At 42.9% G+C, this 23,124-nt stretch overlaps 1 protein-coding gene across 1 annotated transcript in view; it reads left to right on the top strand.

Moving 5' to 3' along the window:
* LOC126161671 (matrix metalloproteinase-24-like) overlaps positions 1-23,124 on the top strand; it is a 175,073-nt gene that overhangs the window by 133,336 nt on the left and 18,613 nt on the right. The window lies entirely within an intron of this gene.

Below are 23,124 nucleotides of genomic sequence, written 5' to 3'. Positions count from 1 at the left end.
TATCTTTGCAAGGATTTCAGTAATAACTCTCTATAGTTGTCTTAAGAAGGATTTGAGAGATGGAAGGTAAAAATGTCAATAGTGATGAATCAATCAAACACAAAAAAATGTGGTTGGAAAGAATACAACGTTTTTAATTTAGTAATACATCTTTTCTTTATACCAGTGTTGCATGTTCAATGTATTAATGCAGATAACACAGTACCTAACACACAAAATTAAGCAGTTTGGAGTACATCATAGGTCAAGCAACTGAAATAATTTTAAGGGCAGGTAAACAATCTGAAAAATTGGTACTGAAATAAAAATAAAGACAAAGAAACACAATGAAATAAGTGATGTACCTGTGCTGTGGATGCATTTTGTATACTTAAAAATTAAGTGTATTAATATAGATAACACAGCACCTAACATAGTGTTTGTTTCAAAGGTAAATAATTTTTTCCACAGAAGTACTGTATCACAGTGATATTTGATAAGTCGACCTGATTTACAAAGTGTAAACGTTGATACATAATGCATACATATAAGGTGTCTATATATGGACACTGGGGCTACAAAGAAAATAGTACTAAGCACAGATTTGTGTGTATATGTATTTAACTAAATAATTGTATGTACGAAAAAATACCCCAAAGAATAAGGATCTTTTTCAACAGAATAAAACACTCTCTTTGAGATGTTGCTAGGAAGGGAAAATATTTTAGAAACTCTTCTTACTTGTATATGAGCACTATTTTTATGCTAACCAGTGGATAAAGTTTACATAGCACAGCATGAAGAACATGAAACGTGACACTACTACTGAAGGAACAACAACAATTTTAGTTTTCTTTCACATTTTTTTAAAACTAATTTTGAAATGTCAGTTTAGGGAGACACATGATGCTAGCATACTGTCACAAAAATACACGTCATATTTTAGCAAAATTCAATTAAATGATAAATTATGGGGGACATTATACTTAAGTGTTCAACAGCACTACTGGCACATCTCTGAAGGCAAAAACAAAAATGCACTTGAGAAATGTAGGCTGAAGGGCATGAAGAGCACTTTCCTGTCAACCATTCTTTCGTAATAGTCACCTGAGAGACTGCTACTTCAGAATATTATTCAGACCATATCTAGCAAGCAATAAACATTTCTTGAACATGTGCCAGGCAAAGCTGAAAAGCCACAAATTATAATCTGGAATAGAAGCAACAAGCACAGAGCACGATCCTGCACATAATAGTAAGGGCTTGAATTCACAACAACAAAATGACTGATCAAGGTTGTCTCACATTTGGAGAGAATGTCACATGATCATTTTTTTGTGTGGCCATCCTGTTTTCATGTTCTATTATTTCCTTGAATCAGTTCAGGCATCATTGCTAAAATACCTTGACCAACTGATATGAGATTCGTTTCTAATGACCTTGATGTTGAACACAATGTTTAGCTGTTCTCCTTACCTAAGAGGAGTGACATTTTCCCCTTAAGAATAAATGAACACAAGGGAAGTAGCTAGGGTAATGAATATACAGGAAGTGAGAAAGAAAGTGCTGTAACTTACTGGGTGCTCTACATAGGCATATTTCCCAGATGATTAGGTGGCTGACAGGCTTGTCCACATTTGACTTAGGGCATACTATCTTGTTGTGTGTACTATAGTTCTGATGTTGCTCTGATACCAGAACATTTCTGGAACGGTACTTAAAGTGGTCACCTATCAGTACTTTTATCATTCAGTACATCTAAAAAGCAGTGTTATAACATAACAATTTGTCTTTAATTATTACATGCCTCAATCTTGTTTTGTTGATTGAAGAGCATTTAAGCAGTATAGTTTAACACTATACCTTCATTGTACATAACACAAGCAGATAAATATTAGATATGTTATAGAAAAAGTACACCATTGAGTACATAGTGAACAAGCAACACAGAAAAGTATTTAGTATAGATCAGTATTTAACAGCTCAGTTTGTAAATCAGAATGCACAATGATGTATTATAATTATGAAAGGAGTACTCCAACAAAAAATAAATAAGGATCACTAGGACATTGTATATACACAACATACTACATAACATTCTTAGAGGAAGCATGTTTAACAGGTTTGAGAGCCAGAGTTGGACTTTATTTAAAGAATGAGAATGTGAAACTAACTGTGAAATGTTATTAAGCAGCATGATAACATCACAAAATTAATGGTGTTTGCATGTTGTACTGACATCTGCCTGCCTTACCACTCTGATAGATTTAATGAATGATACACAAAAGAACATTTCAGTCGCTCTTGTGACACTGTCTGATGGGTTACCTTTAGGGTGAAACTTTGAAATTAATACATGACTTACACCTAGCTTCTTGAGAAGAGTTTGAAAATTTTTGCTAATAACTTCATGGTTTCCACACCTTTGGAAAGACTCATTCTGCAGGATGTATACTACGATTTCACTTGTTGCTTTAACTACAAAATACAGTGTCAGTAACTTTGACTGTATCTTGGGTCCTGCAAATATGAATCATACCCCAGACCATATAACTCTAAAGCAAAGAACTCCACATTTTTTTAGGTGCAACTGCTTAATGAGTGAATTTTACCCAATGATTATTACCTTTATCCTTTTAACATACATTACAAACCTTTCTCACTTGTCAAACAATGCAGTTCAAGCCTCTGAAGTAGTAATACTTATGTTAAGTGACTCATATATTTCTTTGACCCATAATGACCGTATTCAATATGTACACAAACTCAATATGTATACCTTATATAAGAGTATTACATAAGATATTCAGTGATTTATTCTAGTAAACAATACAGCCTCATTCACTGCAAACATTTCTTTCAGAAACCAGATTCCAGTGCTTGCCAGAAACTTCTACAAACAGTTCTTCTAACCTGTGGGCCGACCCCGCATTTTTCCTTAATTTTAAGCACCAGTTCTTTCAGTTCTTTGATTTACTCAAGTACTTTCAGAAAATGAACACAAGGGAAGTAGCTAGGGTAATGAATATACAGGAAGTGAGAAAGAAAGTGCTGTAACTTACTGGGTGCTCTACATAGGCATATTTCCCAGATGATTAGGTGGCTGACAGGCTTGTCCACATTTGACTTAGGGCATACTATCTTGTTGTGTGTACTATAGTTCTGATGTTGCTCTGATACCAGAACATTTCTGGAACAGTACTTAAAGTGGTCACCTATCAGTACTTTTATCATTCAGTACATCTAAAAAGCAGTGTTATAACATAACAATTTGTCTTTAATTATTACATGCCTCAATCTTGTTTTGTTGATTGAAGAGCATTTAAGCAGTATAGTTTAACACTATACCTTCATTGTACATAACACAAGCAGATAAATATTAGATATGTTATAGAAAAAGTACACCATTGAGTACATAGTGAACAAGCAACACAGAAAAGTATTTAGTATAGATCAGTATTTAACAGCTCAGTTTGTAAATCAGAATGCACAATGATGTATTATAATTATGAAAGGAGTACTCCAACAAAAAATAAATAAGGATCACTAGGACATTGTATATACACAACATACTACATAACATTCTTAGAGGAAGCATGTTTAACAGGTTTGAGAGCCAGAGTTGGACTTTATTTAAAGAATGAGAATGTGAAACTAACTGTGAAATGTTATTAAGCAGCATGATAACATCACAAAATTAATGGTGTTTGCATGTTGTACTGACATCTGCCTGCCTTACCACTCTGATAGATTTAATGAATGATACACAAAAGAACATTTCAGTCGCTCTTGTGACACTGTCTGATGGGTTACCTTTAGGGTGAAACTTTGAAATTAATACATGACTTACACCTAGCTTCTTGAGAAGAGTTTGAAAATTTTTGCTAATAACTTCATGGTTTCCACACCTTTGGAAAGACTCATTCTGCAGGATGTATACTACGATTTCACTTGTTGCTTTAACTACAAAATACAGTGTCAGTAACTTTGACTGTATCTTGGGTCCTGCAAATATGAATCATACCCCAGACCATATAACTCTAAAGCAAAGAACTCCACATTTTTTTAGGTGCAACTGCTTAATGAGTGAATTTTACCCAATGATTATTACCTTTATCCTTTTAACATACATTACAAACCTTTCTCACTTGTCAAACAATGCAGTTCAAGCCTCTGAAGTAGTAATACTTATGTTAAGTGACTCATATATTTCTTTGACCCATAATGACCGTATTCAATATGTACACAAACTCAATATGTATACCTTATATAAGAGTATTACATAAGATATTCAGTGATTTATTCTAGTAAACAATACAGCCTCATTCACTGCAAACATTTCTTTCAGAAACCAGATTCCAGTGCTTGCCAGAAACTTCTACAAACAGTTCTTCTAACCTGTGGGCCGACCCCGCATTTTTCCTTAATTTTAAGCACCAGTTCTTTCAGTTCTTTGATTTACTCAAGTACTTTCAGAAAACTATACCCAAATTTCGTGTATCGAAAGATTAGTATTACTTTGTGTCCCTGTAGGCACTTTAAATAATGCATAAGCTATTTTATTGATTTCACTAATTGTATGTACAATGTGAATGTTAAACTGTTGTAACAATTACATTCATCAAGTTAAGATACTATTTTGTAACATGCCGTGCATGACTATACAGTCTGAGTGAACTATCATTTTGTGTCTAACTAACAAATTTGGAATTTCTTCAAAACTCAGGTCATTGTGAATGTTTCTTTTTCTGTCACCAAATAGGTACATTCACAATACTAGAACAAACGATTAATGAATGCTATTGTGTCAACCTACTGGATTTTCAACCTTTTCAAGCTGATATCCTCAGCTTCAATGCTATATCCCAATGTACCTGTTACTGTATGTAATTCCTTGGTGAATTCAGGTTGGCCAAAATATTCGAGTCTCAAAACATTTATTTTATTCTCTAGAATTACTCCTTCCACTCTTGAGCTTGTTTCCATTTCTAAACCTATTTCATTAATTGATTCATTGGTACACAAAATCTGATCAGGTTGAGAAATATTTTAAATGTTTTCTATGCCTAGATTCTGCGCATTTCATGACAGCATCTATTTTCTTAGGATTCGGTTTAATACTATCATTACTGATTAAGGGGCCCATAAATATCAATTCAACATAACGGAAATGCGCCTGCTCCAATTTAATACATCTTTTTCTTGGGCGTTTCCAAAACTCTCTGCAGTGCTTCTAGATGCTCCTATCAGGTCTTTGTGGAAATCAAAATACTACCCTCATACACTGAGCCACCAAAGAAACTGGCACAGGCATGTGTATTCAAATACACAGATATGTAAACAGGGAGAATACGGCGCTGCGGTCGGCAACGCCTAAACAAGTCAACAAGAGTCTGACGAAGTTGTTAGACTGGTTACTGCTGCTACAATGGCATGTTATCAAGATTTATGCGAGTCCGAACGAGGTTTTATAATCGGCGCTCTAGCGATGGGAGACAGGAATCTACAGGGTACCGATGAAGTAGGGATTTTCCCGTATGACCATTTCAGGAGTGTATCGTGAATATCAGCAATCCGGTAAAACATCAAATCTCCGACGTCGCTGCGGCCGGAAAAATATCCTGCAAGAACGGGTCCAACGACGACTGAAGACAATCGTTCAGCGTGACAGAAGTGCGACACTTCAGCAAAGTGCTGCAGATTTCAGTGCTGGGCCACCAACAAGTGTCAGCGTGCGAACCATTCAATGAAACATCATAGATACGGACTTTTGGAGCCGAAGGCCCACTCTTGCTCCCTTGATGTCTGCACAGCACAAAGCTTTACGCCTCGCCTGGGCTCATCAGCACCTACATTAGACTGTTGATGACTGGAAAAATGTTGCCTGGTCAGACGAGTCTCGTTTAAAGTAGTATCGAGAGGATGGACGTGTACGGGTATGGAGCCAACCTCATGAATCCATGGACCCTGCATATCAGCAGGGGACTGTTCGCGCTGGCGGAGGCTCTGTAATGGCGTGGGACGCCTGATACGTCTAGATACGACTTTTACAGGTGACACATACATAAGCATCTTGTCTGATCACCTCCATCCATTCATGTCCATTGTGCATTCCGATGGACTTGGACGATTCCAGCAGGATAATGCGACACTCCAAACGTCCATAATTGCTACTGAGTGGCTCCAGGAACACTCTTCTGAGTTTAAACACTACCGCTGTTCCTAATCTCTCCAGACATGAATATTATTGTGCATAACTGCGATGCCTTGCAATCTGCTGTTCAGAAGAGATCTCCACCCCCTCGTAAACGGATCTATGGATTGCCCTGCATGTTTCATGGTGTCAGTTCCCTCCAGCACTACTTCAGAGATTAGTCGAGTCCATGCCACATCGTATTACGGTACTCCTGCGTACTCGCAGGGCCGTACACGACATTAGGCGGGTGTACCAGTTTCTTTGACTCTTCAGTGTATAATACCAACTTTGACTGTAGCTCCTCACCTAACGTTGTGTCAAGTGCTCTGACAAATTTAGCGTGAGAAATGTTGAGCCTGAAAGGTAAAACTTTAGATTTATAACTTTTACCATTAAACAGGACCACTGTACACTTCTATGAGTCTTAGGCAAGTGGAACGTGCCAGTAGAAAGTAGTATAGTACATACAGCTAAAATATATCACGCTTTGTTGTTGATTAGGGATCTCTCTCTGCCTCAATTTAGTGATTCAGAGTCGTTCTCTCTAGCACTAAATAAACATCGTCACTGGGCTTTCTTACAAGAACCGCTGGGTTGTTAAATAAACAGTTGCCTTTCAGTAATGTTCCACCCTAGCGTTTGATATATCTTGTCTTCAATAATCTCTCCAATACTCAAAGCTACTGATAATAAAAAGTTCGCCTTTTATTCCATTTCAGTTTACGTTTGCACACTACTAGAAAAGAAATGAGACCTCTGACAGACAAAGTCATTTTATAGAACACGAAATGACACGTAAAAGGAGGATGTGATAAATTCAGAGCATATGAGACGCAAGTGTTACACTAGAAAGTTCACAAGCAATCTCATCATTACACAGCATACCCACCTCTGGTGGCAATGCTGTTGTGTATTCTGAATGCAAACGACCATAAAGGTGCCAAGCGGTTTCCTGTGATAGACTTGGGCCAAGCATCTTGCGCCTTTTGTTGCAATTCGGTAATGGTTATTGCAGGCTCTGGAAAACGAGTGAGTTCCCATTAAATCATGTCCCATAAATGTTCAATAGGCGAGACATCTTGTGATCTTGTTGATCAGGACAGCTGATGTACACCAGGAAGAGGAGGTTGCATAGCAGCAGACGTATGCAGAAGTGCTTTGTCCTGTTGGGAAAAGTGTATCACCTTCCTGTCGAAGAAATGGCGGTAGCATGGGGGTAATGTAGTGGATACTCGTTACTTTGACCTGCAGAAACACTAAACATGACCGTGAGTTGCAACTGATGGCCTCCCATGCGATGAAACGTGGGATGAGACCTGTGCGTCCCCGTTTTCAAGAAGGGACGTCGAACAGATGTGCAGAACTATAGACCTATATCTCTAACGTCGATCAGTTGCAGAATTTTGGAACACGTATTGTGTTCGAGTATAATGACTTTTCTGGAGACTAGAAATCTACTCTGTATGAATCAGCATGGGTTTCGAAAAAGACGGTCATGTGAAACCCAGCTCGCGCTATTCGTCCACGAGACTCAGAGGGCCATAGACACGGGTTCACAGGTAGATGCCGTGTTTCTTGACTTCCGCAAGGCGTTCGATACAGTTCCCCACAGTCGTTTAATGAACAAAGTAAGAGCATATGGACTATCAGACCAATTGTGTGATTGGATTGAGCAGTTCCTAGATAACAGGACGCAGCATGTTATTCTCAATGGAGAGAAGTCTTCCGAAGTAAGAGTGATTTCAGGTGTGCCGCAGGGGAGTGTCATAGGACCGTTGCTATTCACAATATACATAAATGACCTGGTGGATGACATCGGAAGTTCACTGAGGCTTTTTGCAGATGATGCTGTGGTGTACCGAGAGGTTGTAACAATGGAAAATTGTACTGAAATGCAGGAGGATCTGCAGCGAATTGACGCATGGTGCAAGGAATGGCAATTGAATCTCAATGTAGGCAAGTGTAATGTGCTGCGAATATACAGAAAGATAGATCCTTTATCATTTAGCTACAAATTAGCAGGTCAGCAACTGGAAGCAGTTAATACCATAAATTATCTGGGAGTACGCATTAGGAGTGATTTAAAATGGAATGATCATATAATGTTGATCGTCGGTAAAGCAGATGCCAGACTGAGATTCATTGGAAGAATCCTAAGGAAATGCAATCCGAAAACAAAGGAAGTAGGTTACAGTACGCTTGTTCGTCCACTGCTTGAATATTGCTCAGCAGTGTGGGATCCCTACCAGATAGGGTTGATAGAAGAGATAGAGAAGATCCAACGGAGAGCAGCGCGCTTCGTTACAGGATCATTTAGTAATCGCGAAAGCGTTACGGAGATGATAGATAAACTCCAGTGGAAGACTCTGCAGGAGAGACGCTCAGTAGCTCGGTACGGGCTTTTATTGAAGTTTCGAGAACATACCTTCACCGAAGAGTCAAGCAGTATATTGCTCCCTCCTACGTATATCTCGCGAAGAGACCATGAGGATAAAATCAGAGAGATTAGAGCCCACACAGAGGCATACCGACAATCCTTCTTTCCACGAACAATACGAGACTGGAATAGAAGGGAGAACCGATAGAGGTACGGAAGGTACCCTCCGCCACACACCGTCAGGTGGCTTGCGGAGTATGGATGTAGATGTAGATGTAGATGCGTCGTGGGAGACTGCATTCTGGAATAGACATGTCGCCACACGCGTGGTCCGGTACTCACATACAGAGACAACAGAGCGCCATTCCACTTTTCAATCAACTCTTTCACGATACCAGAGCAGCCATATTTGGTGGTGTCGTGGTGACAGTCGAAGCCTGGCCTGAGGTACATGTGATCTCAGTCCTACTGCAATCACACAGTTTCCAATACTCATGACGATACACCAAATGCAACATGTGCTCAGACTTCCTCCCTGGATGATGTTCAGTCGGCCACTGCTGCTCGCACAGTGCGCATGAAATCTTATGGGACTTAACTGCTAAGGTCATCAGTCCCTAAGGACAAACACACACACCCATGCCCGAGGGAGGACTCGAACCTCCGCCGGGACCAGCCGCGCGGTCCATGACTGCAGCGCCCTAGAACGCTCGGCTAATCCCGCGCGGCGCTCGCACAGTGCGTCGGTCTTGGCATATGTCTGTATTACGTGAAGATCCAGAACCTGGTCTGCAGATGAGGAAATTTTCCACACACCACCGCTGAAATCAGCGACACATTACTAGTACATTGCGCCCAACACGTGCAGAAATCTGTCGATACATCCGTCCACTTTCCCGCTGGCTGACAATGTCACTCAGTTTGTATGACTGAAGCTATTCAGAAGGAGTGCATAATCGTCGGTAGTTCATGGTTTTAGCCTAGAATGAACGTTGCAAACACAGTTCACCTCTAAACTCATCACAGTTACTGCTTTCAGAGCCAAAGCAGAAGGCGCACAGGCTGGCCTCCCGAGTGCCATTTGAACGCCAGTGAACGCGACAGATGAAACACTAACACTATAAGCCCTCAGTGCTTGCCGCCACTAAACTGTGGCTACTAATAACTAACAACTATTGACCTCTCAGAGAACACATGTCGATACGGATGCAGTAGCCGCTGAAGCTGCTTCATCTTTTTGTCTCTCTAATGGAAACCAAATCCTGAATTATTTGCTGGACGTATTCCAGTCTCTGTCTTCCCCTTCAGTTTTTACCCTCTACAGCTCCCTCTAGTCTCATGGAAATCATTTCCTAATGTCTTAACAGATGTCCTACTATCTCATTCCGCCAGCCGTCGTGGCCGAGCGGTTCTAGGCGCTTCAGTCTGGAACCGCGCGACCGCTACGGTCGCAGGTTCGAATCCAGCCTCGGGCGTGGACGTGTGTGATGTCCTTAGGTTAGTTAGGTTTAATTAGTTCTACGTTCTAGGGGACTGATGTTAAGTCGCATAGTGCTCAGAGCCATTTGAACCACTTTTATCTTATTCCTGCTTCTTGTCAGTGTTTTCCTTATTTCCTTTCCTCCCCGATTCCTCTCAGATCCTTCTCATTCTTTACTTTATCAGTCCATGTAGTTTTCAACATTATCCTGTAGCACCACATCTCAAATGCTTCGATTCCCTTATTTTCTGGTTTTCTCACAGTGCATGCTTCACTGCCATACAATGCTGTGCTTCAATGGTACAGTCTCAGAAATTTCTACCTCAAATTAGACGTTCCTCGGCCAGGAATGCCCCTTTTACCAGAGCTAATCTGCTTTTTTCGTCCTCCTTGTTCTGTCTGTCATGGGTTATTTTACAACCTAGGTAGCAGAATTCCTTAACTTCTCCTACTTCGTGATCACCAATCCTGATGTTAAATTTCTCGCTGTTCACATTCCTGATTTCTCACTATTTCGTCTTTCTGTAGTTCTTCTGTCTTCCTGTAATTCTTCTTCACTTTCACTGGGATAGCTACGTCATCAGCAAATCTTAACTCTGACCTCCTTTCACCTTGAATTTTGATCTCACACTTGAACCTTTCTTTTACACTACCGGCCATTAAAATTGCTACACCAAGAAGAAATGCAGAAGATAAACGGGTATTCATTGGACAAATATATAATACTAGAACTGACACATGATTAGATTTGCACACAATTTGGCTGCATAGATCCTGAGAAATCAGTTCCCAGAACAACCACCTCTGGCCATTATAACGGCCTTGATATGCCTGGGCATTGTGTCAAACAGAGCTTGGATGGCGTGTACATGTACAGCTGCCCATGCAACTTCAACGCGATACCACAGTTCATCAAGAGTAGTGACTGGCGTATTGTGACGAGCCAGTTGCTCGGCCACCATTGACCAGACGTTTTCAGTTGGTGAGAGATCTGGAGAATGTGCTGGCCAGGGCAGCAGTCGAACATTTTCTGTATCCAGAAAGGCCCGTTCAGGACCTGCAACATGCCGTCGTTCATTATCCTGCTGAAATGTAGGGTTTCGCAGGGATCGAATGAAGGGTAGAGCCACATCTGAAATTTAACGTCCACTGTTCAAAGTTCCGTCAATGCGAACCAGAAGTGACCGAGACGTGTAACCAATGGCATCCCATACCATCACGCCGGGTGATACGCCAGTATGGCGATGACGAATACACGTTTCCAATGTGCGTTCACCGCGATGTCACTAAACACGGATGTGACCATCATGATGCTGTAAACAGAACCTGACGTTTTGCCATTCGTGCACCCAGGTTCGTCGTTGAGTACACCATCGCAGGCGCTCCTGTCTGTGATGCAGCGTCAAGGGTAACCACAGCCATGGTCTCCGAGCTGATAGTCCATGCTGCTGCAAACGTCGTCGAACTGTTCGTGCAGATGGTTGTTGTCTTCCAAAGGTCCCCATCTGTTGACTCAGGGGTCGAGACGTGGCTGCACGATCTGTTACAGCCATGCGGATAAGATGCCTGTCATCTCGACTGCTAGGGATATGAGGCCGTTGGGATCTAGCACGGCGTTCCTTATTACCCTCCTGAACCCACCGATTCCATATTCGGCTAACAGTCATTGGATCTCGACCACGCGACAGCAAAGTCGCGACACGATAAACCGCAATCGCGATAGGCTACAATCCGACCTTTATCAAAATCGGAAACGTGATGGTACACATTTCTCCTCCTTACACGAGGCATCACAACAACGTTTCACCAGGCAACGCCGGTCAGCTGCTGTTTGTATGTGAGAAATCGGTTGGAAACTTTCCTCATGTCAGCACGTTGTATGTGTCGCCACCGGCGCCATCCTTATATGAATGCTCTGAAAAGCTAATCATTTGCATATCACAGCACCTTCTTTCTGTTGGTTAAATTTCGCGTCCGTAGCATGTCATCTTCGTGGTGTAGCAATTTTAATGGCCAGTAGTGTATTTCCGTCACAGCTTCTTCGAGGTATAGATTGAACACTAGGTGCCAAAGACAACAACCCTGTCTTACATCCTTTTTACTCCGAGCACTTCGTTTTTTGTCTGCCAGTTTTATTATCACCCCTTTGTTCTTGCACGTATTGTGTATTACCTGTCTTTCCATCTAGCTTACCCCTATTCTTCTTAGAATTTCGAACATCTTGCACCATTTTACACATCCGAGTGTCTTTTCCAGATCGACAAATCCTGTGAAGATGTCTTAATTTTTCTTCAGTTTTGCTTCTATTATCAATTGCAACGTCAGGAGCACCTCTCTGATGACTTTCCTTTCCTAAACCCAAAAGTGATCGTCAACTTCCAGATCCTCAGTTTTCTTTTCCGTTCTTCTGCATATTATTCCTGTCAGCAACTTGGATGCATGAGCTGTTAATCTGGTTGTGAGATAGTCCTCGCACTTGTCGGGTCTGGGTATCTTCAGAATTATGTGCATGATATCTTTCCGAAAGTCTGATGGTATATCTCCAGCCTCTGACATTCTACACCCCAATGTGAATAGTCGTTTTGTTGTCACTTCCACTATTGATTTCAGAAATTCTAATCGTATGTTATCTGTCCCTTCCGCCTTATTTGATCTTAAGTTTTCCAAACCTCTCTTAAATTCCGATTCTAATACTGGATCCCCTATTTCCTCTATACCGACTCCTGCTTCCTCTTATATCACATTAGACAACTTTTCCCCCTAATAGATGCCTTCAGTGTACTCTTTCTGCCTATCTCCTCTCTCCTCTGCATTTAACAGCGGAATTCACTTTGCGTTTTTGATGTTACCGCCCTCGCTTTTAATTTCACCGAAGGTTGTTTTGCTTTTTCTATGTGCTGACTCAGTCCTTCTGACAAACATTTCTTTTTCGATTTCATCACTTTTTTCATGAACCCATTTAGCCTTAGCTTCCCTGTATTTCCTATTTATTTCATTCCTAAGGGACGTATATTTCTGCATTCCTCAATTTCCTCGAACATTTTTGTTCTTCCTTCTTTCGTCGATAAACTGAAGTGTTTCTTCTGTTACCCATGTTAACTTTGCACTTACCTTGCTGGTACCTATGTTTTTCTTTCCAACTTCTGTGATTGCTCTTTTTCGAGATGTCCATTTCTTTTCAACTGAACTGCCTCTTGAGCTATTCACTATCGCAGTATCTATATCGACCAACTTCATGCGTATCGCTTCGTTTTTTAACTTCTTTGCGCATTGATTCTTCCTGACCAATCTCTTTGAACTTCAGCCTACTCTTCATCGTTACTAAACAGCAATGTGTGTCTATATCTGCGACTGGGCGCACCTTACAGACCAATATTTGATATCGGAGTCTCTGCTTGACCATGATCTTCTGTATTTCCCGACGTTCTTTTTAAGTATACCTCCTCCTCTTGTGATCCCTGAACACAGTATTCGTTATTACTACCTGAAATTTCTTCCAGAAGTCAATAAATATTTCTCCCCTCTCCTTCGTACTACCAAGCCCAAATTGTCCCGTGACCTATTCTTCTACTCCTTCTCCTACAACAGCTTCCTCTAACTATTTTGTAAATTTTGGGACTCTATAAATTTCTCCTCTATATCTTCCTTCCACCACTATGTTAGTGTCATCATATCTAAGTTCCGCTGTAATTATCCAAACAGTTCAAATGGCTCTCAGCACTATGGGACTTAACATGTGAGGTCATCAGTCCCCTAGAACTTAGAACTACTTAAACCTAAGTAACCTAAGGACATCACACATATGCATGCCCGAGGCAGAATTCGAACCTGCGACCGTAGCGGTCGAGCGGTTTCGGACTGAAGCGCCTAGAACCGCTCGGCCACACTGGCCGGCACAATTATCCAGACACTATTTGCGGTGAATGGCGCCACGGACCTGTAAGTCATTTTCAGCCAGGTGTCCGAATACTTTTATTCACTTAGTGTACATCGTAATTTATTGCATTTACGAAACTATTCATTTATGTGTTAATTATACATACAGGATTACTCAAAGTGGTTAAGACACTTTCAAGTGATTGTAAAAAATGTTCGTATTAAGGTTAGATACTATATGATTATATGTGTGGAAGCAGCAACTAAAGAAGTTCCCCAAGGTCACTACTAAATTTTATTCCCATTCTTCTCCTCCCATATTTTATAGTCTTCTTTCATTTCACAATAGGCATACTCACTTCATTATTTCACAGTGAGTCTGAACCACGTCAAATATTTACATCTAGCTGTGAGAGCACACTTGGAAATGCATGTACTCTGTTCGGAAATTCGTGTGAACTAGCCCATATACATTTCCGTCCACACTGTCAGTTAATTTTGTTATTTCCTTTACTGGGATCGTAACCTTCTCCTATTTTTCCATTATTAATTACCATAAATTCTTACTAATGAAACTAACATCTTTTTAGAGTCGATAAACACGATACTGGATGCTTCTTGTCTTCTACCCTTAACTGTAGCCATAGTCTGAATTACGTTTTTCATTTCCTTCTCCTCCATTAGTTCGTCTCTTAGTCCTGTCATCCTTGGTATCGAACAAATACGAAATTGAATACCGGTCGTTCTTTGCACTCCTCCTAAGTTAAGGTCTCATCTTCATCTCCAGTACTTGTAACATTGGAAATTTCGACCACTTTTGATATGGTGAACTACTACTGCCGCCCATTCTACTGGGGTATGGCACCTCGACGTCGTCCTCCCTAATACTGGCATTAACCCTGTCATTTCTCGAAAGTGGCCTGTCCTGTCGCAGGTATCTTTGGATTTGTGGCTGATAATCTCGCCTGCATCCTCTAACATTATTAACATATTTATGCTCGCGCCTGCATCCTCTAACATTATTAACATATTTATGCTCGACCTGTCCAAAATTCACCTAATGTATCCTGTTTCCTTTTCATTTTGTATCATTTGCCTCCTGTTTACGGAACTTGGTTTTCATTAACTAACAGAATTCTCTTGAGCCATATACAGACAATCTGACTAGACAAAATTTTTTGTCCATTCTTGGATATTGTCCCAGAATTTGTCATTCAATTTTTTCCTAGCCACACAAGGTAATCGAATAATCAAGACCTCAAACAAGTGAGTTTCATTAATCCTTACACACGGATACTTTGCTTGATTCATGTTCCATTCTTTGGAATTCCTATATGCACCCCTTATTTATTATACAAATTTGGAACGAATAATTATAATCTGAAATGTTGTTGAACTGTGATCTCAAATTCTATTGTTCATCCGCCGACGAGAACTTGACTTTAAATTCTCGCTCGAAGTGAAAGTACTAAGTCTTTTAATATTTGTTAATTCCAACTGCAACACGACAAAACGGACAGTTCTTTTATCATTCCATGATAATTTTCCCTGAAAAGTTCATAAAAACAGCTCGGTACAGGATGGTTCTTCCCGAGGGGAAGAAAGGCAGTGAACTTTATAGTCACTCCTTTACGCAGTTCAAATGGTTCAAATGGCTCAGAGCACTAACTTAGAACTACTTAAACCTAACTAACCTAAGGACATCACACACATCCATGCCCGAGGCAGGATTCGAACCTGCGACCGTAGGAGTCGCGCGGTTCCGGACTGACGCGCCTAGAACCGCTCGGCCACCGCGGCCGGCTTTACGCAGTTCAAATCTAAATTCAGTCCACCATTGGCTATTATGACACTGGCGTCTCCCAGCTTGACCGAAATCATTTTCCAAACCCCTTTGTGGAACATTTTGACTCTCCTGCAATTATTTGGTTATTTCAGAAATTTCTTTCTAAGATTACATATGTTAGTGGTGAGTTAGTTTCTGAACTATCCAGATCTGTACATCTGCAATGCCAGTAACTAATTTTGTTAAAAAAAATGCTCCAGTTACCATTAGACAAATTGACTTTCAGTTTATAGAATATTCGTTTCTTGATATAATCCATTTGATATTACTTTGAATTTTTCAGTTTTATTTCCATGGTTCATCTTTTACAGAGAATTCACAAACAGAAGCATTGGTCTCACTTAAAAAGCAGCTAATTTGATGCACCACTGGAATTATTATCTCTCTTTAATGACTACTTAACTAGTAAATAGATCAGTATATGCACAATTTTTTGCACATCATCCACCCTTTCCCTCCGTCTGCTTTCCGCGTCTTCGAGTTTCTCCCTTTTCTTTCGACCTGCTTCTTGCCTTTTTGCTGTTCTTAACGTACCATTTTCTCGCGTTTCTCCTCCTCCTCCTCCTCTGCAGATCGTAGCCTAAAACTTCTGTATGTTCTCCTTTTCGCTCATTATGGAGTACCTATGTTTAATACCCATTATCGCAATAAATTTAAAATACCTACTGGTTTAAAGTTAACAGGCTGAAGATGCATCTAATAGATAAACCAGATATAAATAAATGTAATTCACTACAACATATATTTACTACAGTCAACAAATGATGCGATGTAATTTGTGCAACGATCTGCCAGAAGTGTGAATAGCCAATTTTCGCAGCTCGGACAGCTGCAAGACGTGCAGGAAGAGGTCCTGGAATGTACCGACAGGGATGTGAAGCCACGCCAACTCCAGTGCTGTGACTGGTTGCGCTCCATAGTGCGAACAGCCCACTCCAGCTGGCCACACAGATTCTCGACTGGGTTTAAGTTAGGGGAGTTCGGTGGCCAAGGGAGAATGATAAAATGATCTTGGTGGTCTTCGAACCACGCACGTACACTGCGAGTTGTGTGAGACCCTGCAATGACCTGTTGGTGCGACCGCTACGGTGGCAGGTTCGAATCCTGCCTCGGACATGGATGTGTGTGATGTCCTTAGGGTAGTTAGGTTTAAGTAGTTCTACTTTCTAGGGGACTGATGACCTCAGATGTTAAGTCCCATAGGGCTCAGAGCCATTTTTGAACCTGTTGATGCCGAGGAAAAACAAACTGCATTTGGGAGTTGACATGGTCCCCAAAGGATAGATGTATACTTATGTTGATCCATGGTGCCTTCCAGAATGACGAGGTCACAGAGGGACTCCCGTGAAAACGTTCCCGCAGGCTGTATCGCTCCCTCCTCCGGTCTGGACCCTTCCGACCATTGTTACAGGATGTGTGCTTTCAGACATTTCACGCCATACACACCAACATCAGTCCGCTAGATGGGGCATAAAAAGTGATTCATCTGAAAAGGCCACTTGTTGCCACTCAGTGAACGTGCAGTTGCGATATTGGCGTGCAAATCCCAGTGTTCGTCGGCCAGCGTAGGTGTATGACCCACGTGCCCGCCGCATAGCCCTATACGCAGCAAAGTTCGCTGAACAGTCGTTGACGAGACACTGTTGGCAGCCCCGTGGTTCATCTGGGCGGTCAGTTGCTCAACAGTTGCACGTCCATACGCCCGTACACAACTCCTGTTAGTTATGGCCCGTGTTGCGCCACAGTTGCCTTAGCGCCGATTTTAGACAGCGCCATTTTGCCATGTACAGTGTACTTCAAACACGGCGGCATGCGAACAGTTAGCAAACTTAGCCGTTTTGAAAATGCTTCCACCCTTGGCCCTTTTGGACGGCAGACAAATCTCTCCGTTTCTGCTGTGCACGAAGTTTGCTCATTAATGCTTTTGAATGTAATGAAAAGGGAAACGAAAATGAATAATTTGAACTAAACTTTAACACAGACTTAAACAACAAAATACTTGTTTGGGACTCAGCAAGATGGGACTGCAGAGATCCGTATTTAAAAATATGTCCTGCACAGATGAAGCTCGCAGAAAACTCGTGATCTTCGTAATCAAATTTATCTATTATATTATTAAACAGAAAAGTCTCAGTTCTTTGCTACTAAGCAAAGGGGTGATTCTAGAAGACGGTCAAGGGGGCAGGGGGCTAATGAGGGGGAGGGGCGGGTTTCAAATGGTTTAAATGGTTTTAAACACTACGGGACTTAACTTCTGAGGTCATCAGTCCCCTAGACTTAGAAATACTTAAACCTAACTAACCTAAGGACATCACACGCATCCATGCCCGAGGCAGGATTCGAACCTGCGACCGTAGCAGCAACACAGTTCCGGACTGAAGCGCCTAGAACCGCTCGGTCAGCGCAGCCGGCTTTAGGGGTCACTAGCTGTTGCGTGTTCTTGTAGGTGAGTAAATATGTGGTTTATAAGTTACACAGCTCTATACCAATTTATTTCACAATGAAGTAACGTTTATGGCAACGTTTATGTATGGGGTGATATTTCGAGGCAGGCAGAGACATGGCCTGAAGAAGGTACAGATAATTTGCAGACAAGAATTTGTCTTCCAGTTGTTTGTTCGGTTAACGGTTTATCAACAATCAACGTTGAAGTTTTTTCTTAATACGAACAATAGAAATCACCTGTCGCTGGGATAGGCAGCCTCGAACGGTTGTTGTATGAAGCACCCGCATGGAATACTTCCTGGTGTAGAGACATGTTTCGTTACATGAGCCTTGAAAGGAAAAAAAACATCCTCAGACATAGATTTTGTTTCAGTTTGACGATAAGCCATGAAAGTACTGTGAACTGATGAATGATATGGTAAATATAAGCTTTATGCCTCTTCTGGGCCCGTCAACACCGACACTGGACTGTTGATGACTGGAAACATGTTGCCTGGTCGGACGAGTGTCGTTTCAAATTGTATCGAGCGGACGTGTACGGGTTTGGAGACAACCTTATGAATCCATGGACCCTGCATATCAGCAAGTGACTGTTCAAGCTGGTGGAGGTTCTGTAATGGTGTGGGGGGTGTGCGGTTGTAGTGATGTGGGACCCCTGATACGCCTAGATACGACTTTGACAGGTGACACATACCTAAGCATCTTGTCTGATCACCTGCATACAGTCATGCCATTGTGCATTCCGGCGGACTTGCACAATTCCAGCATGATAATGCGACACCCCACACGTCCAGAATCGCCACAGAGTGGCTCCAGGAACACTCTTCTGAGTTTAAACACTTCCGTTGGCCACGAAAGTTCCCAGACTTGAACATTATTGGCTTCATCCTGTCTTCTCGTGCGTGCTGACTCCATTGCCTCACAACAAAGTTCTGAACACACGGAGAAGATGAAATGTACCTCTGAGCAGGAAGACACTGCCTGCGAATGTCAGAGATCCTGACTGGGGTCTCTGTACGCCACATAGACGTAACAGTAGAACACTAACCGTCGAGACTAAAACAAATTATTCTTCAATCGAGCAAGAGATTACTAAACATCGTAGATGGCAGATGACATCGTAGGACCTAGTTAAGAATTTGTTACAGGGCCACGTAGCTTAGACTCCTAAATGTGGTTCGTTATGTCGTGAACAAGCAATATGTATAGGTAGTGTACCTACTGTTTTGCAGGCTGAGGAGAAACTGATCAACGAGAATTGAACCGATTGTAAATCTGCCAGTGTACCCGTAAATGCGGTTTCAGCAGGCGATGCCAGACACTCAACTGACCATGCAGTGACAAATAGCAGGGCTTCATCTCGATTAGTCGAGGCGACACATTGCTGACTGGATTCGCATTCTGGAGGACAGCGAACAATACCCGCGAGGACGTCTAGATTTAGGTTTCCCGTGATTTCTATACATCGCTTAAGTACGGATAATTTGAAAAGGTACAACTGATTTCTTTCCCTACCCTTGTCCAGTCCAAAGTTTTATTCCATCTCCAATGATGCTGTCGTCTAGAGGACGTAAAATCCTAATCTGATTCGCTTGGAGTGTTGGTACCACATCTGATCATTGCTGTAGAAGCGTCTTTGAGTGCTACCACACACTGGACGCAAGTGGTGGTGCAGTGGCCTATAAGAATGTTTTCCTTTGCGGATCAGGAAGTGATAGTACCGACTTCTTGTCCTGGAACAACGTCGCTTGTCACACGAGCAGATTGTGACAGTCTCATGATCGTAGTCTACGCGCTGAGTAAGCACATGGGCGAACTGCTCTCTGACCGGAATGGTAGAGGATGGTTCCCCAGAAGGTCGAGAAGTCGTTCCCCAGCGAATTTCCCAGTAGCCGACAATTCACCCCAGACACACCTGTGTTGGTACAAGAAGTTCGGAGACCGAGCACACAAGTGAATTTTGCCGTGTGCCTTCCTCAGTGGTGAACGGCAGGAGGAACTGATTGCTCCAAATACACTTCTGGATGTGGAAAAAAGAACACATTGACACCGGTGTGTCAGACCCACCATACTTGCTCCGGACACTGCGAGAGGGCTGTACAAGCAATGATCACACGCACGGCACAGCGGACACACCAGGAACCGCGGTGTTGGCCGTCGAATGGCGCTAGCTGCGCAGCATTTGTGCACCGCCGCCGTCAGTGTCAGCCAGTTTGCCGTGGCATACGGAGCTCTATCGCAGTCTTTAACACTGGTAGCATGTCGCGACAGCGTGGACGTGAACCGTATGTGCAGTTGACGGACTTTGAGCGAGGGCGTATAGTGGGCATGCAGAAGGCCGGGTGGACGTACCGCCGAATTGCTCAACACGTGGGGCGTGAGGTCTCCACAGTACATCGATGTTGTCGCCAGTGGTCGGCGGAAGGTGCACGTGCCCATCGACCTGGGACCGGACCGCAGCGACGCACGGATGCACGCCAAGACCGTAGGATCCTACGCAGTGCCGTAGGGGACCGCACCGCCACTTCCCAGCAAATTGGGGACACTGTTGCTCCTGGGGTATCGGCGAGGACCATTCGCAACCGTCTCCATGAAGCTGGGCTACGGTCCCGCACACCGTTAGGCCGTCTTCCGCTCACGCCCCAACATCGTGCAGCCCGCCTCCAGTGGTGTCGCGACAGGCGTGAATGGAGGGACGAATGGAGACGTGTCGTCTTCAGCGATGAGAGTCGCTTCTGCCTTGGTGCCAATGATGGTCGTATGCGTGTTTGGCGCCGTGCAGGTGAGCGCCACCATCAGGACTGCATACGACCGAGGCACACAGGGCCAACACCCGGCATCATGGTGTGGGGAGCGATCTTCTACACTGGCCGTACACCACTGGTGATCGTCGAGGGGACACTGAATAGTGCACGGTACATCCAAACCGTCATCGAACCCATCGTTCTAGCATTCCTAGACCGGCAAGGGAACTTGCTGTTCCAACAGGACAATGCACGTCCGCATGTATCCCGTGCCACCCAACGTGCTCTAGAAGGTGTAAGTCAACTACCCTGGCCAGCAAGATCTCCGGATCTGTCCCCCATTGAGCATGTTTGGGACTGGATGAAGCGTCGTCTCACGCGGTCTGCATGTCCAGCACGAACGCTGGTCCAACTGAGGCGCCAGGTGGAAATGGCATGGCAAGCCGTTCCACAGGACTACATCCAGCATCTCTACGATCGTCTCCATGGGAGAATAGCAGCCTGCATTGCTGCGAAAGGTGGATATACACTGTACTAGTGCCGACATTGTGCATGCTCTGTTGCCTGTGTCTATGTGCCTGTGGTTCTGTCAGTGTGATCATGTGATGTATCTGACCCCAGGAATGTGTCAATAAAGTTTCCCCTTCCTGGGACAATGAATTCACGGTGTTCTTATTTCAGATTCCAGGAGTGTATACAGTCGTCGTTCTTGCACCTCTGCACCACATGCCGCAAGACAGGACCGAAGTTGGTGGACACCGGTTCTGGCCTACATATTTTCCCGTGGGTCCGGTTACACAAATACCGACAGGCCACCTCGTTTTGTTTTTACGCGGATAATAGTTTAACTATCTCGACCTATGGAACTCAGCACACCGAGCAAGACCTGCCTTGTCGTGGAATGTCACAGTAGTGGTTGTGAACGAACCAATAATCGGAGCCGATTTTTTAGCGCATTATCGTCTGCTGCCAGACGTCACCAAAGCTCTTGCAATAGGCTACGTCACCGGGCTATCTGCCCATGGATTTCAGTGTACCGCGACAGTACATTGCGTCAAACTGATCCAGTCAAAGGGCAATGGGTACGCAAAAAGCTTTTAGAACAGTTTTCTGGTATCACGATGTCTCCTGGGGCCCCACGAAAGGTATGTCACAACACTATACATTATACCAACATTATTGCAGGCCCACTGACTTCATGAAGGCCCAGACGTCTTGCCCCTAATCGATACACCGTTTCCAAGGCGGAATTTAATACTGTATTGAATAAAGGCATCATTCGCCCACCTAGCGGACCTTCGTAGTCACACCTACATTTAGAACCAAAGAAGAACGGTGCATGTTGAGCACGTGGTGATTACCGTGCGCTGAATGATAGGACGCTACTTGGGCGCTACTCTGATCCTCTGTTGAGGGATCATAATTTTGCATTATGTTGGGAAGAGTCTTTAGCGTACTAATCGCGCAACAGAATACACACAGATTGATGTAGGTGAAAGAGACATTCCGAAAACGGGTATTATAGCGCCGTTTATCATATTTGACAGCCTGTGTATGATGTTCGGATTGAGAAATGCTGCCCAGACATGGCAAATGTTTATAGATTTAGTTTTATAAGGATTGCGTTATTGCTTTGCATATATATCATTTTTTCAGAAACCGCAAAGGAACACAAACAGCACCATTTGAGGTAAAGCGCCTTGACAGATAGAGGGTAATGACGAACACCTTAAAGTGTATTTATGGCCAGGCAGAGATTACCATTTTAGGCCACCTCTTATCATCATGCCGATCACTGCCATTACTGCAGCAAGTTGAAGCTATTTTAAGTATCCCACGGCCAGAAACTGCTAATAGACTGCGAAGATTGCTGCGCGTTGTTAACTTTTATCGATGTCACCTACCTCATCCAGCAGAAGTCCAAGAGTCTCTTGTCTCAGCTTTAGTTGGTCCTAAGGTTAAAGATAAAATGTCAGGCAGTGACCAGAGGCAATGGATAACACGTTCGAAGCAGCTAAGAAAAGTATAGCAGATGCAGCCCTTCTAGCATGACCGACTTTAGAAGCACCTCTCACGCTCATAGTACACTGAAGAGCCAAAGAAACTGGTACACCTGCCTGATATCGTGTACAGTACCCGCGAGCAAGCCGAAGTTTCGCAGCACGACGTGGCATGGACTCG

The sequence above is a fragment of the Schistocerca cancellata genome, chromosome 2 (assembly GCF_023864275.1).
Source record: "Schistocerca cancellata isolate TAMUIC-IGC-003103 chromosome 2, iqSchCanc2.1, whole genome shotgun sequence".
NCBI lineage: Eukaryota > Metazoa > Arthropoda > Insecta > Orthoptera > Acrididae > Schistocerca > Schistocerca cancellata.
This window is presented reverse-complemented; position numbering and strand designations above follow the sequence as displayed.